Raw genomic sequence first — 11,468 nt, 5'->3', positions numbered from 1 at the left:
ACAAATAGAACAGTTTAATGTATTGTGTCATCTCCAGTGGAAAGAGATCTCAGTTTATGAACTTTCAATGCTTCCACCTGCTGTCAGACATCAGCATTACATTTACCACTGTATTTTTCATCCTTTTAAGACTAAAATTTGCCTCTGAAAAGATGTTTTATTTTGTAGTCAGTTTTCATGTAATTTGAACAACTAAGCTACAGTCATAAAAATATCCCCGAGTGCAAATTTTGCTCTTTTAAAGGGGTCATAACATGAGGAATCTTTTTCTTTTTCCCTTCTCTTTATTTTATTCTTTTTTCTCTTTTATAGTGTATCTGTTGTTTAAAGTACCAAAAATAAAATCACAAAAAATAGGAATCAATTTTTCCTTGACAATTTGAAACATAATTGGTGTGTGTAGAATGAAAAAAAATATTGTAACTCTACTGTACGAAATTCATGAAAAAAAAAATTTGTTTAATTTATTACAATAAATTTAATTATTTACTGGGTTTAACATGGATTAATTAATGTATTACATCATATTATAAGTTGGATATTAACATTTTTTGGTTGCACCTCCTCTACAGTTGGTACAATTGGTCTGCTCTTTAACTTTTTATAGTTTAATTTATTTGAAACTAAGCTCCAAAAATGAGCCTCTCTAGTGTTCTGATATTAGATGAATACATTGGGATGTGACAGTTATAAATTATTTCAGACTTGACAGCAAACCCACAGTTTGATATTAAAACATTTCTGCAAAGCACTGTACCTCATTTCACATGCAAGGAGTTCACATGCAAGTTTTAAAAGTAAAGCAGCAAGAAGGTCATAGATGGTGGAATATGGTCATAAAAACTATGATTATGAAAAATTATGAAAACAAATGTTATTATAAGTAGACATCATGAAAAAAAAATGATACAACCCACTTAAAAGCCCTTTTATGTTATTCCTATTCTGTTTAAGATCTGGTATCTAAATTTATATTAAAGATCCTGGAAATATGGCAAAGTCCGATATAATAAGACTTCTACATTCACAGTGACACAGTAGATAGTTTTTGGGGACTGGCTTCAGTCATCTAGAGACACAGTGGATACAGTGGTTCCATTGGCATTAGCGGAGCTGCTGGTGGTGGCAGTGTCACGTGATTTGGCTCGGGGTATCATGAGTTCCTCTTTGTTCCTTTCTGGTTTGATAAGCAGCACATAGACCTTGGGGATGAAGATGCACGTGAGCAGGCCGAAGCTGGAAGCCAAGATGGCGGAGATTTGCACCGCCACCATGAATTTCCCCCGCGTGCTCAGGTAGGCGGGCACGAAGGAGATCCAAACGATGAAAAACACCAGCATGCCAAAGGTCACGCTCTTGCCCTCGTTAAAGTGGTCTTCCAACTTTCGTGCCACAAACGCAAAAGCAAAAGTCAGCACAGCCAAAAGAATGTCATAAGCAAAGATAGAGCAGATGAAAATGATGTTTCCAGGGTCGCACTCCAGGATAATCTTGATGTTCTGGGCGGCTGTGTTCTTTACGGGGTGTGGCGGCATCAGAATCAGCCACACGGTGCAACCCACCACTTGGATCAGGGTGCACACTATCATTATCGCCCTCTGGTGCCTGGGATGTATGGGGTCTATGTCATTCTTCTGAGGAATAGCTGGGCGATGACGGCAGTGTCGGGACTCTGCTCAGATGCCGCTGCTGCTGCTTTGGCTGCTTTGACAGCAGCTTTGACGGCTTTTATGGCTCTGGCTCTCAGCATGAGCAGAGCAGATTTGCCCATTAGTGAGGAGAGGCTCAGAGCAAAGCCTACGGCCAAAGCCACCTGGCTGGTCATGCAAGACCACATCTGAGGCTCACCAAGGAACACAATGGAGCAGAGGAAGGTTATCACTAAACCAAGTAGCAGGGAGAAGCTAAGCAGTGGGTCATTGACATTCACCAAAGGTGTGTTAAGGTGCATCAATAAGATAATCGCAACTGCAATAGTTGCTAAAGCCCCAAAAGCAGCTGTGCCGGTTCCAGCAAGTAACCAGTTAAAAGAACGTGTCACACTTGTCAGGTAACTGGGAAGCCAAATCAGTCGTTGAAACCAGTGCCTCTGAGTCCCATAGCTGTTACAAGCAAACCGTTTGAGCATCTAATAATTGATTGCGTGGGACCACTGCCTCCGTCTAAGTCAGGGAGTGCATATTTTTTGACAGTAATGTGTCAGGCAACTCGTTATCCAGCAGCCTATGCCATCCGAAAAATTACCACCAAAGCAGTTGTGAAAGCTTTAACTCAGTTCATATCTATTTTCGGGATACCTAAAATTATTCAGAGCGACAATGGTACCAACTTTACATCACGAATGTTTGCTGAGATTTTGAAGGTGATTAAAGTGAAACACAATCAGTCGAGCGTGTATCATCCTCAAAGTCAGGGTGCGATTGAACGATTCCACCAGACTTTGAAGTCCCTGTTGCGTGCCTACTGTGTGGAGCTAAACCGTGACTGGGAGGAGGGTTTGCCCTGGCTATTACTTGCTGCTAGGGAAGTACAGCAAGAGAGTTTGGGATTTAGCCCAAATGATCTAATTTTCGGTCATCGCGTACGTGGACCTCTTTCTGTTTTGCGTGAGGGATTAGGTGAGGGAGATCCTCCGCAAAATTTGGTAGAGTATGTGAATGGTTTTCGTAGACGTTTGTTTTTGGCCGGATTGAGTGCACAGAAGAATCTTGCTGTTGCGCAAGAGAAAATGAAGAAGCACTATGATAAGCATGCTGAGGGTCGTGTCTTTACACCAGGTGATCAGGTGTTAATTTTGTTACCGTCTTCTGGATCTCCTTTTTGTGCTAAGTTTACTGGGCCATATACTGTTCTTCGGAAATTATCTGATGAAAATGATCAAGTTGCAACCCCAGATCGGCGAAAATCTAAGCAGTGTTTCCATGTAAATCTGATTAAAGCTTATCGTTCTCGAAATTCTGAAATTCAACCAATGAAATCAGTTGCTCCTGTTGCTACTGCTTCTTTTGAGTCTTGTCAACTTTCTGCTGAGGGAGGAGAAGATATGGTTGTTAATGAGGACATAGTTGTCCCTGAAGATTGTGTTTTGCTTCCTCGATTAAAGAATTCAGAGACTCTTGAGAATTTAGATGCTCTGTTTTCACATTTGACAGAGGTGCAAAATAAAGAGCTAACCCAATTGTTATGGGAGTTTCCTGGCTTGTTCTCAGATGTACCTACTCGTACTCATCTGATACAGCATGATGTTGATGTGGGAGACGCACAACCTATTCGTCAGCGTTTTTATAGGGCTCCAGTTAGTAAGAGGAAAGTATTGGAATCTGAGATCCAATATATGATGGAGAACGGAATAGCTGTTCCGTCGTGTTCAAGTTGGGCTTCACCTTGCTTGTTAGTGAGGAAATCAGATTCGACTTATAGATTTTGCACCGATTATCGCAAGCTAAATGCCATCACTAAGCCCGATGCTTTTCCAATTCCTCGAATGGAGGATTGTGTAGATCAGGTGGGTACAGCTAATTTTGTGAGCAAGCTAGATCTTCTTAAGGGATATTGGCAAGTGCCGTTAACTCCTAGAGCTAGAGAAGTAACTGCATTTATTACATCCTCTGGATTATACTCTTACTCCGTTATGAGTTTTGGTTTACGAAATGCACCTGCCACCTTCCAGAGATTGATGAATCGAGTGGTGTTTGGGCTGGAGGGGTGTGCAGTGTATTTGGATGATGTTATTGTTTTCAGCGAGACCTGGGAACAACATTTAGTTCGTCTGCAAGCTCTTTTAGCTCGGTTGGCTGAGGCATGTCTTACAGTTAACTTGGCTAAGTGTGAGTTTGCCAAGGCTACAGTAAGATATCTGGGAAAAGAGGTTGGCCAAGGCAAAGTACGGCCAGTTCAGGCCAAAGTTTTGGCCATTCAGCAGTTTCCTCCTCCGTCCACCAAAAGAGAACTCATGCGTTTTTTGGGGATGGTCGGTTATTACCGGGGTTTCTGTTTTAATTTTTCAACCGTGGTTTCTCCGCTGACTGACTTGCTTAAGAGCTCAGTGAAATTTGATTGGAGCGATAATTGCCAGAGAGCTTTCGAAAATGTTAAGCTGTTGTTGTCCACTGCCCCTGTTCTAGCTGCCCCGAGGCTGGATATGCCATTTAAATTACAGGTGGATGCCAGCCAGGTTGGTGCTGGAGCTGTTCTATTACAGACAGGGGAGGATGGATTGGACTATCCCGTAAGTTTCTTTTCTCGTAAATTCAATACTTATCAGAGAAATTATTCAGTGATTGAGAAAGAGGCTTTCTTTAATCTGGGCACTTCCGTTTTTTGATGTCTATGTGGGGGGAGGAATGCTCGTAGAGGTGTATTCTGATCACAATCCCTTAACATTTTTGCATTCTTTACAGTCGCCGAGTCAGCGCTTAATGCGTTGGATTCTCTTTTTACAGCCTTATAATTTGATTGTTAAACACATTAAAGGATCGGATAACGTAGTGGCAGATGCGTTGTCCAAGCCACCTGGCTGGTCATGCAAGACCACATCTGAGGCTCACCAAGGAACACAATGGAGCAGAGGAAGGTTATCACTAAACCAAGTAGCAGGGAGAAGCTAAGCAGTGGGTCATTGACATTCACCAAAGGTGTGTTAAGGTGCATCAATAAGATAATCGCAACTGCAATAGTTGCTAAAGCCCCAAAAGCAGCTGTGCCGGTTCCAGCAAGTAACCAGTTAAAAGAACGTGTCACACTTGTCAGGTAACTGGGAAGCCAAATCAGTCGTTGAAACCAGTGCCTCTGAGTCCCATAGCTGTTACAAGCAAACCGTTTGAGCATCTAATAGCGTGGGACCTGGGACCACTGCCTCCGTCTAAGTCAGGGAGTGCATATTTTTTGACAGTAATGTGTCAGGTTATCCAGCATGGTACCAACTTTACATCACGAATGTTTGCTGAGATTTTGAAGGTGATTAAAGTGAAACACAATCAGTCGAGCGTGTATCATCCTCAAAGTCAGGGTGCGATTGAACGATTCCACCAGACTTTGAAGTCCCTGTTGCGTGCCTACTGTGTGGAGCTAAACCGTGACTGGGAGGAGGGTTTGCCCTGGCTATTACTTGCTGCTAGGGAAGTACAGCAAGAGAGTTTGGGATTTAGCCCAAATGATCTAATTTTCGGTCATCGCGTACGTGGACCTCTTTCTGTTTTGCGTGAGGGATTAGGTGAGGAAGATCCTCTGCAAAATTTGGTAGAGTATGTGAATGCTTTACGTAGACGTTTGTTTTTGGCCGGATTGAGTGCACAGAAGAATCTTGCTGTTGCGCAAGAGAAAATGAAGAAGCACTATTATAAGCATGCTGAGGGTCGTGCCTTTACACCAGGTGATCAGGTGTTAATTTTGTTATTGTCTTCTGGATCTCCTTTTTGTGCTAAGTTTACTGGGCCATATACTGTTCTTCGGAAATTATCTGATGAAAATGATCAAGTTGCAACCCCAGATCGGCGAAAATCTAAGCAGTGTTTCCATGTAAATCTGATTAAAGCTTATCGTTCTCGAAATTCTGAAATTCAACCAATGAAATCAGTTGCTCCTGTTGCTACTGCTTCTTTTGAGTCTTGTCAACTTTCTGCTGAGGGAGGAGAAGATATGGTTGTTAATGAGGACATAGTTGTCCCTGAAGATTGTGTTTTGCTTCCTCGATTAAAGAATTCAGAGACTCTTGAGAATTTAGATACTCTGTTTTCACAGTTGACGGAGGTGCAAAATAAAGAGCTAACCAATTGTTATGGGAGTTTCCTGGCTTGTTCTCAGATGTACCTACTCGTACTCATCTGATACAGCATGATGTTGATGTGGGAGACGCACAACCTATTCGTCAGCGTTTTTATAGGGCTCCAGTTAGTAAGAGGAAAGTATTGGAATCTGAGATCCAATATATGATGGAGAACGGAATAGCTGTTCCGTCGTGTTCAAGTTGGGCTTCACCTTGCTTGTTAGTGAGGAAATCAGATTCGACTTATAGATTTTGCACTGATTATCGCAAGCTAAACGCCATCACTAAGCCCGATGCTTTTCCACTTCCTCGAATGGAGGATTGTGTAGATCAGGTGGGTACAGCTAATTTTGTGAGCAAGCTAGATCTTCTTAAGGGATATTGGCAAGTGCCGTTAACTCCTAGAGCTAGAGAAGTAACTGCATTTATTACATCCTCTGGATTATACTCTTACTCCGTTATGAGTTTTGGTTTACGAAATGCACCTGCCACCTTCCAGAGATTGATGAATCGAGCGAGTGGTGTTTGGGCTGGAGGGGTGTGCAGTGTATTTGGATGATGTTATTGTTTTCAGCGAGACCTGGGAACAACATTTAGTTCGTCTGCAAGCTCTTTTAGCTCGGTTGGCTGAGGCATGTCTTACAGTTAACTTGGCTAAGTGTGAGTTTGCCAAGGCTACAGTAAGATATCTGGGAAAAGAGGTTGGCCAAGGCAAAGTACGGCCAGTTCAGGCCAAAGTTTTGGCCATTCAGCAGTTTCCTCTTCCGTTCACCAAAAGAGAACTTATGCGTTTTTTTGGGGATGGTCGGTTATTACCGGGGTTTCTGTTTTAATTTTTCAACCGTGGTTTCTCCGCTGACTGACTTGCTTAAGAGCTCAGTGAAATTTGATTGGAGCAATAATTGCCAGAGAGCTTTCGAAAATGTTAAGCTGTTGTTGTCCACTGCCCCTGTTCTAGCTGCCCCGAGGCTGGATATGCCATTTAAATTACAGGTGGATGCCAGCCAGGTTGGTGCTGGAGCTGTTCTATTACAGACAGGGGAGGATGGATTGGACTATCCCGTAAGTTTCTTTTCTCGTAAGTTCAATACTTATCAGAGAAATTATTCAGTGATTGAGAAAGAGGCTTTATCTTTAATCTGGGCACTTCAGTTTTTTGAAGTCTATGTGGGGGGAGGAATGCTCGTAGAGGTGTATTCTGATCACAATCCCTTAACATTTTTGCATTCTTTACAGTCGCCGAGTCAGCGCTTGATGCGTTGGATTCTCTTTTTACAGCCTTATAATTTGATTGTTAAACACATTAAAGGATCGGATAACGTAGTGGCAGATGCGTTGTCCCGTGTTCCTGATCTGATCAATTAAGTACAATGGTTGTTCAGTTGTTTCTGTTTTTCCGTGCTTTTTTGTCACCTTAATTTGCTTTCAGGATCCAGATTGCTGGTGGCGAGGTGGGCAGTGTGGGAGAATGGAGAGAATTGTGAGAATCGTGGGTGTACTGTGGTCAGAGGTTGTATAACAACATGTAATACAGAAATGTATGATTTCTATGTTTTGGTTATGGTGGTGGGTTTTTTTTATCCGGTTTGGGAATGGATCTCTTTTAAAGGGGGGTGTGTGACGGTTCCAGCAAGTAACCGGTTATTTCTGAGCTACAGGTGATTTGGCTGAGGGGAGTGGTTGCACACCTGAAGGTAATCATGGCGCTCTATAAAAGACTGGGACAGAGATGGCGAGGTGGCATGAGCGTGGGCTGGGCTTGTGCGGAGCTTGAGCTGTCTTTGTTTGCTCCATACCTTGGGTTACACATGAGGCTACCGGAGGACTGATGAGATGTGAGAGATACGGGAGATCGCCACCGCCGTTGATCCATCTCCTTTGGGGATGGTTGTTGTTCTTGGAGGATCCATGGACTGTGTTTGGTTGGACTACTGTCTTTCATACTTGTTACACACTTACATGTATCTGCTGACACACTGACTACCATTTATATTGACATTCTACATGGTTCTGTTTTATATGGACAAATAAATTAACTTAATAATTAGCTGTGGTGTGTGGTGACTCCCTTATTTTGTTGCGATCCAGAAAGAGATCGTAACACAGCAATGGTGATCAGTGTGATCCCAAGAGGTTCAGCAAAGTCCAGGAATTCAACGGTCTTTTGCACACATGCATCATGATTGGCACTGGGCCAGTAGTCTTCATCGCACTGGATACAGCCTTGTGCATCTGTTGGAATTGTATGAGTTGTTAAAATTGACAAAATGGTCCGTTAAAAGTAACCAATTAAAAAAAATTCATTTTTCCCATGACCTGTTGTGTTTGAGGGGATGCAGTCAAAGCAGCAGACTGGTTCTCCCTGCCGGATACCCATCCTGGTGCCGGGCTGGCATCATTCACTGCACACAGATCGTGGTGTCTGTAACACAAGCAGTACAGTAGAGAAACACAACAATATATATATATTCAGTTTTTATTCTATAAGATTTTACATGCAATAATGACAGACAAACTTCAACTGGTAGATTATATCAGTGCATTGTACTGGTCTTATTTTATTAAATATAAATATTCTCAAATATAAAAAAAAAAATTAAGTGTAATTGATAAATAGATATGAAATATTTATCAAATATATATTATACATTTCATGTAATACTCAACAGATCAATATTTTTCAAATATATATTAAATATAGTGTATTAAATGCTGATAAACAACACTTACTTCTGGTCCTCCAATCTATTTGAATGAGAGGTCTTTCTAGCCATAAGATATTCTACCAGCATCGCCACGGGAACCATTTCACCATTTCTATCACTCGGCTTGCAGCATTTCTCACAGCGAGTGTCATGGCGGACAACCAAACCCACTATAATTTTACAAATACTGCTGTTGTTGTGTCACAGAATGCAGTTTGAAACATTTGTCAGGAGAGAATGTAGTTGTTTGAACTTATATATGCATTTTATTAATAAAGATAGCACCTTTTACAGTCTTTGGTCTCATTAATCTATTATTTGTTTCAGAGCACATAGTTTTGGCTGAGGGCAATGTTTCATAACTTTAAGTTTGTATATAACTTTAATGATGTTGTATCAGAGTGCTGCTTTTGTACTTTTGACTGAATTGTTTAGCAATTTTTTATAAAAAAAAATATAATGGCTATTGTTGTTCATTAAATATTAATGCAATATAAATAACAGTATTTGGTATTGCGAAACGGTCTGTGTTACTGATGTTGATTTTGGTTACATTGTTAAGCCATTAGATGGCAACAAGAGAGTGTCTTTATGAGTTTATGAGTATTATATATATGTGTGTGTGTGTGTGTGTGTGTGTGTGTGTGTGTGTGTGTGTGTGTTAAATTTTAAATGAATATTTATTAAATATGTATTAAATAATAAATGTTTAAATAAATAGCTTTCATTTAATATTTTCATTAATAAACATTTTAATCGATGGACAGCCTCATTTCTATTACATGTTCTAATTTATGATCATGTTAAATTACACACATCACATAACATATCATTCCTCACCTCCAGAATATCATTGTTCCATATGATGGAGCCATTACGGACGATCAACTTCTCGTCAGGAGCTGCTGTGCTGTTGTAGTAACCGATGTGGTTATATGTAATCCCTCCTTCTGAATCACTCTGCCAATATAAGATTTCATAAAAGCCGTCTACATCGCCATTATTGAAGTATATCTCCTCTCCGGTGTGAGGAACAGTGAATCAGAGATTTTTCAAATAGTACATCAGCTAAAAGAAGACCACAAGAGTAGTTATAAATGAGACATTGAAGATTAAACAAAACACATCACTGTCCATGTGTGTTGTACCTACCAAGGCTCGAATTTGGTAATGTCAGCACACGTGTCATTCTCAAATGGGCCACTCCCGTGTTTACAGTGCTCTAGGTTATGCAGGGCATGTGCCACGGCATATACAGCCTTATACACATTATATGTAATCCTTAACTGCGACACGTCCGTGAAAGTATTATTTAACTTCTCTAGCATCTCTTCTCCAGTGCATCTCCTCATGCCTCTCAATACCTGCCTATAGTTCATAGTACAGTTGAAGACTATTCCCCAAAACTCTTCTGTCAGAGAGTCATTATATGGACTAACAGGCCATAGACCTTTCAGGCCAGGTATATCTGCACGCTTAACCGCAAACCCTATTGTACCTCCCAGGACAGGCAGGATGTCGGGGTGACGTGAGATGGCGGCTGACGTGACCCAGGCCTCGCTGGCGATCCAGGAACGGTTGGTGACGTTGTTACGTAGCAGTTCCCCCACAAGGGGGCTCAGATCCACGTCAGAGGAGATGATCTTAGCCGTGGAATCCAGCACCGCCTGCATGATGCGCTCGATGGCCTCTGGGTTCCTGATCTTGGGGAGGGTTTCGGAGAAGGATATGCAAACTCCCACCTCCTCCACCACCTCCTTGAACCTCTTGTTGCCGTATTTCCCACCCAGGTCCAGCCAAAATGAAGCACTAGTTTTGCCATGGCGACAGATTGGTGCTCATCGCTAGGGATGGTGCGGAGGAAGGTGGAGTACTTTCAAGAACTGAGCACGAGGACACGTAGCTCATCTAGGGGAGTGGAAAGACAAATTCAGCTCAGTTTAAACGCTCAGAGATGTATTTGTTGATGGATTTCTGATATTATTAAATAGTAATTAAAAGACATAATAAATTAAAGCTAAAAATACACGTCAATGAAAAATCGAAGTCTTAAAAAAATCTAGTTTAAAACATGTTCCAAGTTCTTAGAAATGTACTCAAGAAAAGTTTTAAATGAATGGCTCTAAAAATGTCATGTGGTATAAGCATCAAGTAAAAAGCAATAATTTTTTGAATGTGAGTGTACATCTTAATCATTGTTTTCATATACACTACCATTCAAATGTTTGGAGTTTGTAAGATTATTTCATGTTTTTTGAAAGAAGTATCCTATACCAAGGCTGCATTAATGCTATCAAAAAATACAGTGAAAACAGTCATTGGCCTACTCCAAAATATTAATATAGTATCTGCTTTCTATTTTAATACATTTTAATATTTTAACATGATCCTTCATAAATCATTCTAATATGCTGATTTGGTGCTCAAGAAACATTTCTCTTTACTATCAATGTTATAAACAGAATAATAGAAAGGTCAAAGAGCATTTGTTTGAAATTTTCAGCAGTCTTCACTGTCACTTTTGATCGATTTATTGCATCCATGCTTAATAAAAGTATTAATTTCTCTAAAAAATCTCAATATCTTACTGACACTTTTCAATGGTAATATGTATAGATAGATAGATAGATAGATAGATAGATTTCAGTACTATTAACTGTAAACTATACTATTTAGTTTTTAGAAATGTACCTTTTTTTTTACCAATTTACCAAAATACAATTTCCTGTTTTTTTGTTTTGTTTTGTTTTTTTGCATGCTTCTACTTGTTTGTTGCACCACATGACAAAACAAAGAAATACATTTAATTTATAATTCATTTAAATATAATTTAAACGATAATTATTGTAATAATATTTTTAACAAATAATAACAAAAGATTATGCCAAACTACTAAATGAGTTTTTCTTTTCAATCATTTCCTATATTTAATGAGGCTTTTCTCTTCGTTATGATATCAGGGCAACTGTATTCTGTGTCCCTTTTTTTTTTTTTTTTGC

The 11,468-nt window shown here is 40.3% G+C and overlaps 1 pseudogene; it reads right to left on the bottom strand.

Moving 5' to 3' along the window:
• Positions 1–1,061: 1,061 nt before the first annotated feature.
• The window catches only part of LOC107671065 (vomeronasal type-2 receptor 1-like), an 11,621-nt pseudogene continuing 1,214 nt past the window's right edge, over positions 1,062–11,468 (bottom strand).

This window comes from Sinocyclocheilus anshuiensis, unplaced genomic scaffold (assembly GCF_001515605.1).
Source record: "Sinocyclocheilus anshuiensis isolate Anshui unplaced genomic scaffold, SAMN03320099.WGS_v1.1 scaffold1382, whole genome shotgun sequence".
In the NCBI taxonomy this organism is placed as follows: Eukaryota; Metazoa; Chordata; class Actinopteri; order Cypriniformes; family Cyprinidae; genus Sinocyclocheilus; species Sinocyclocheilus anshuiensis.
This window is presented reverse-complemented; position numbering and strand designations above follow the sequence as displayed.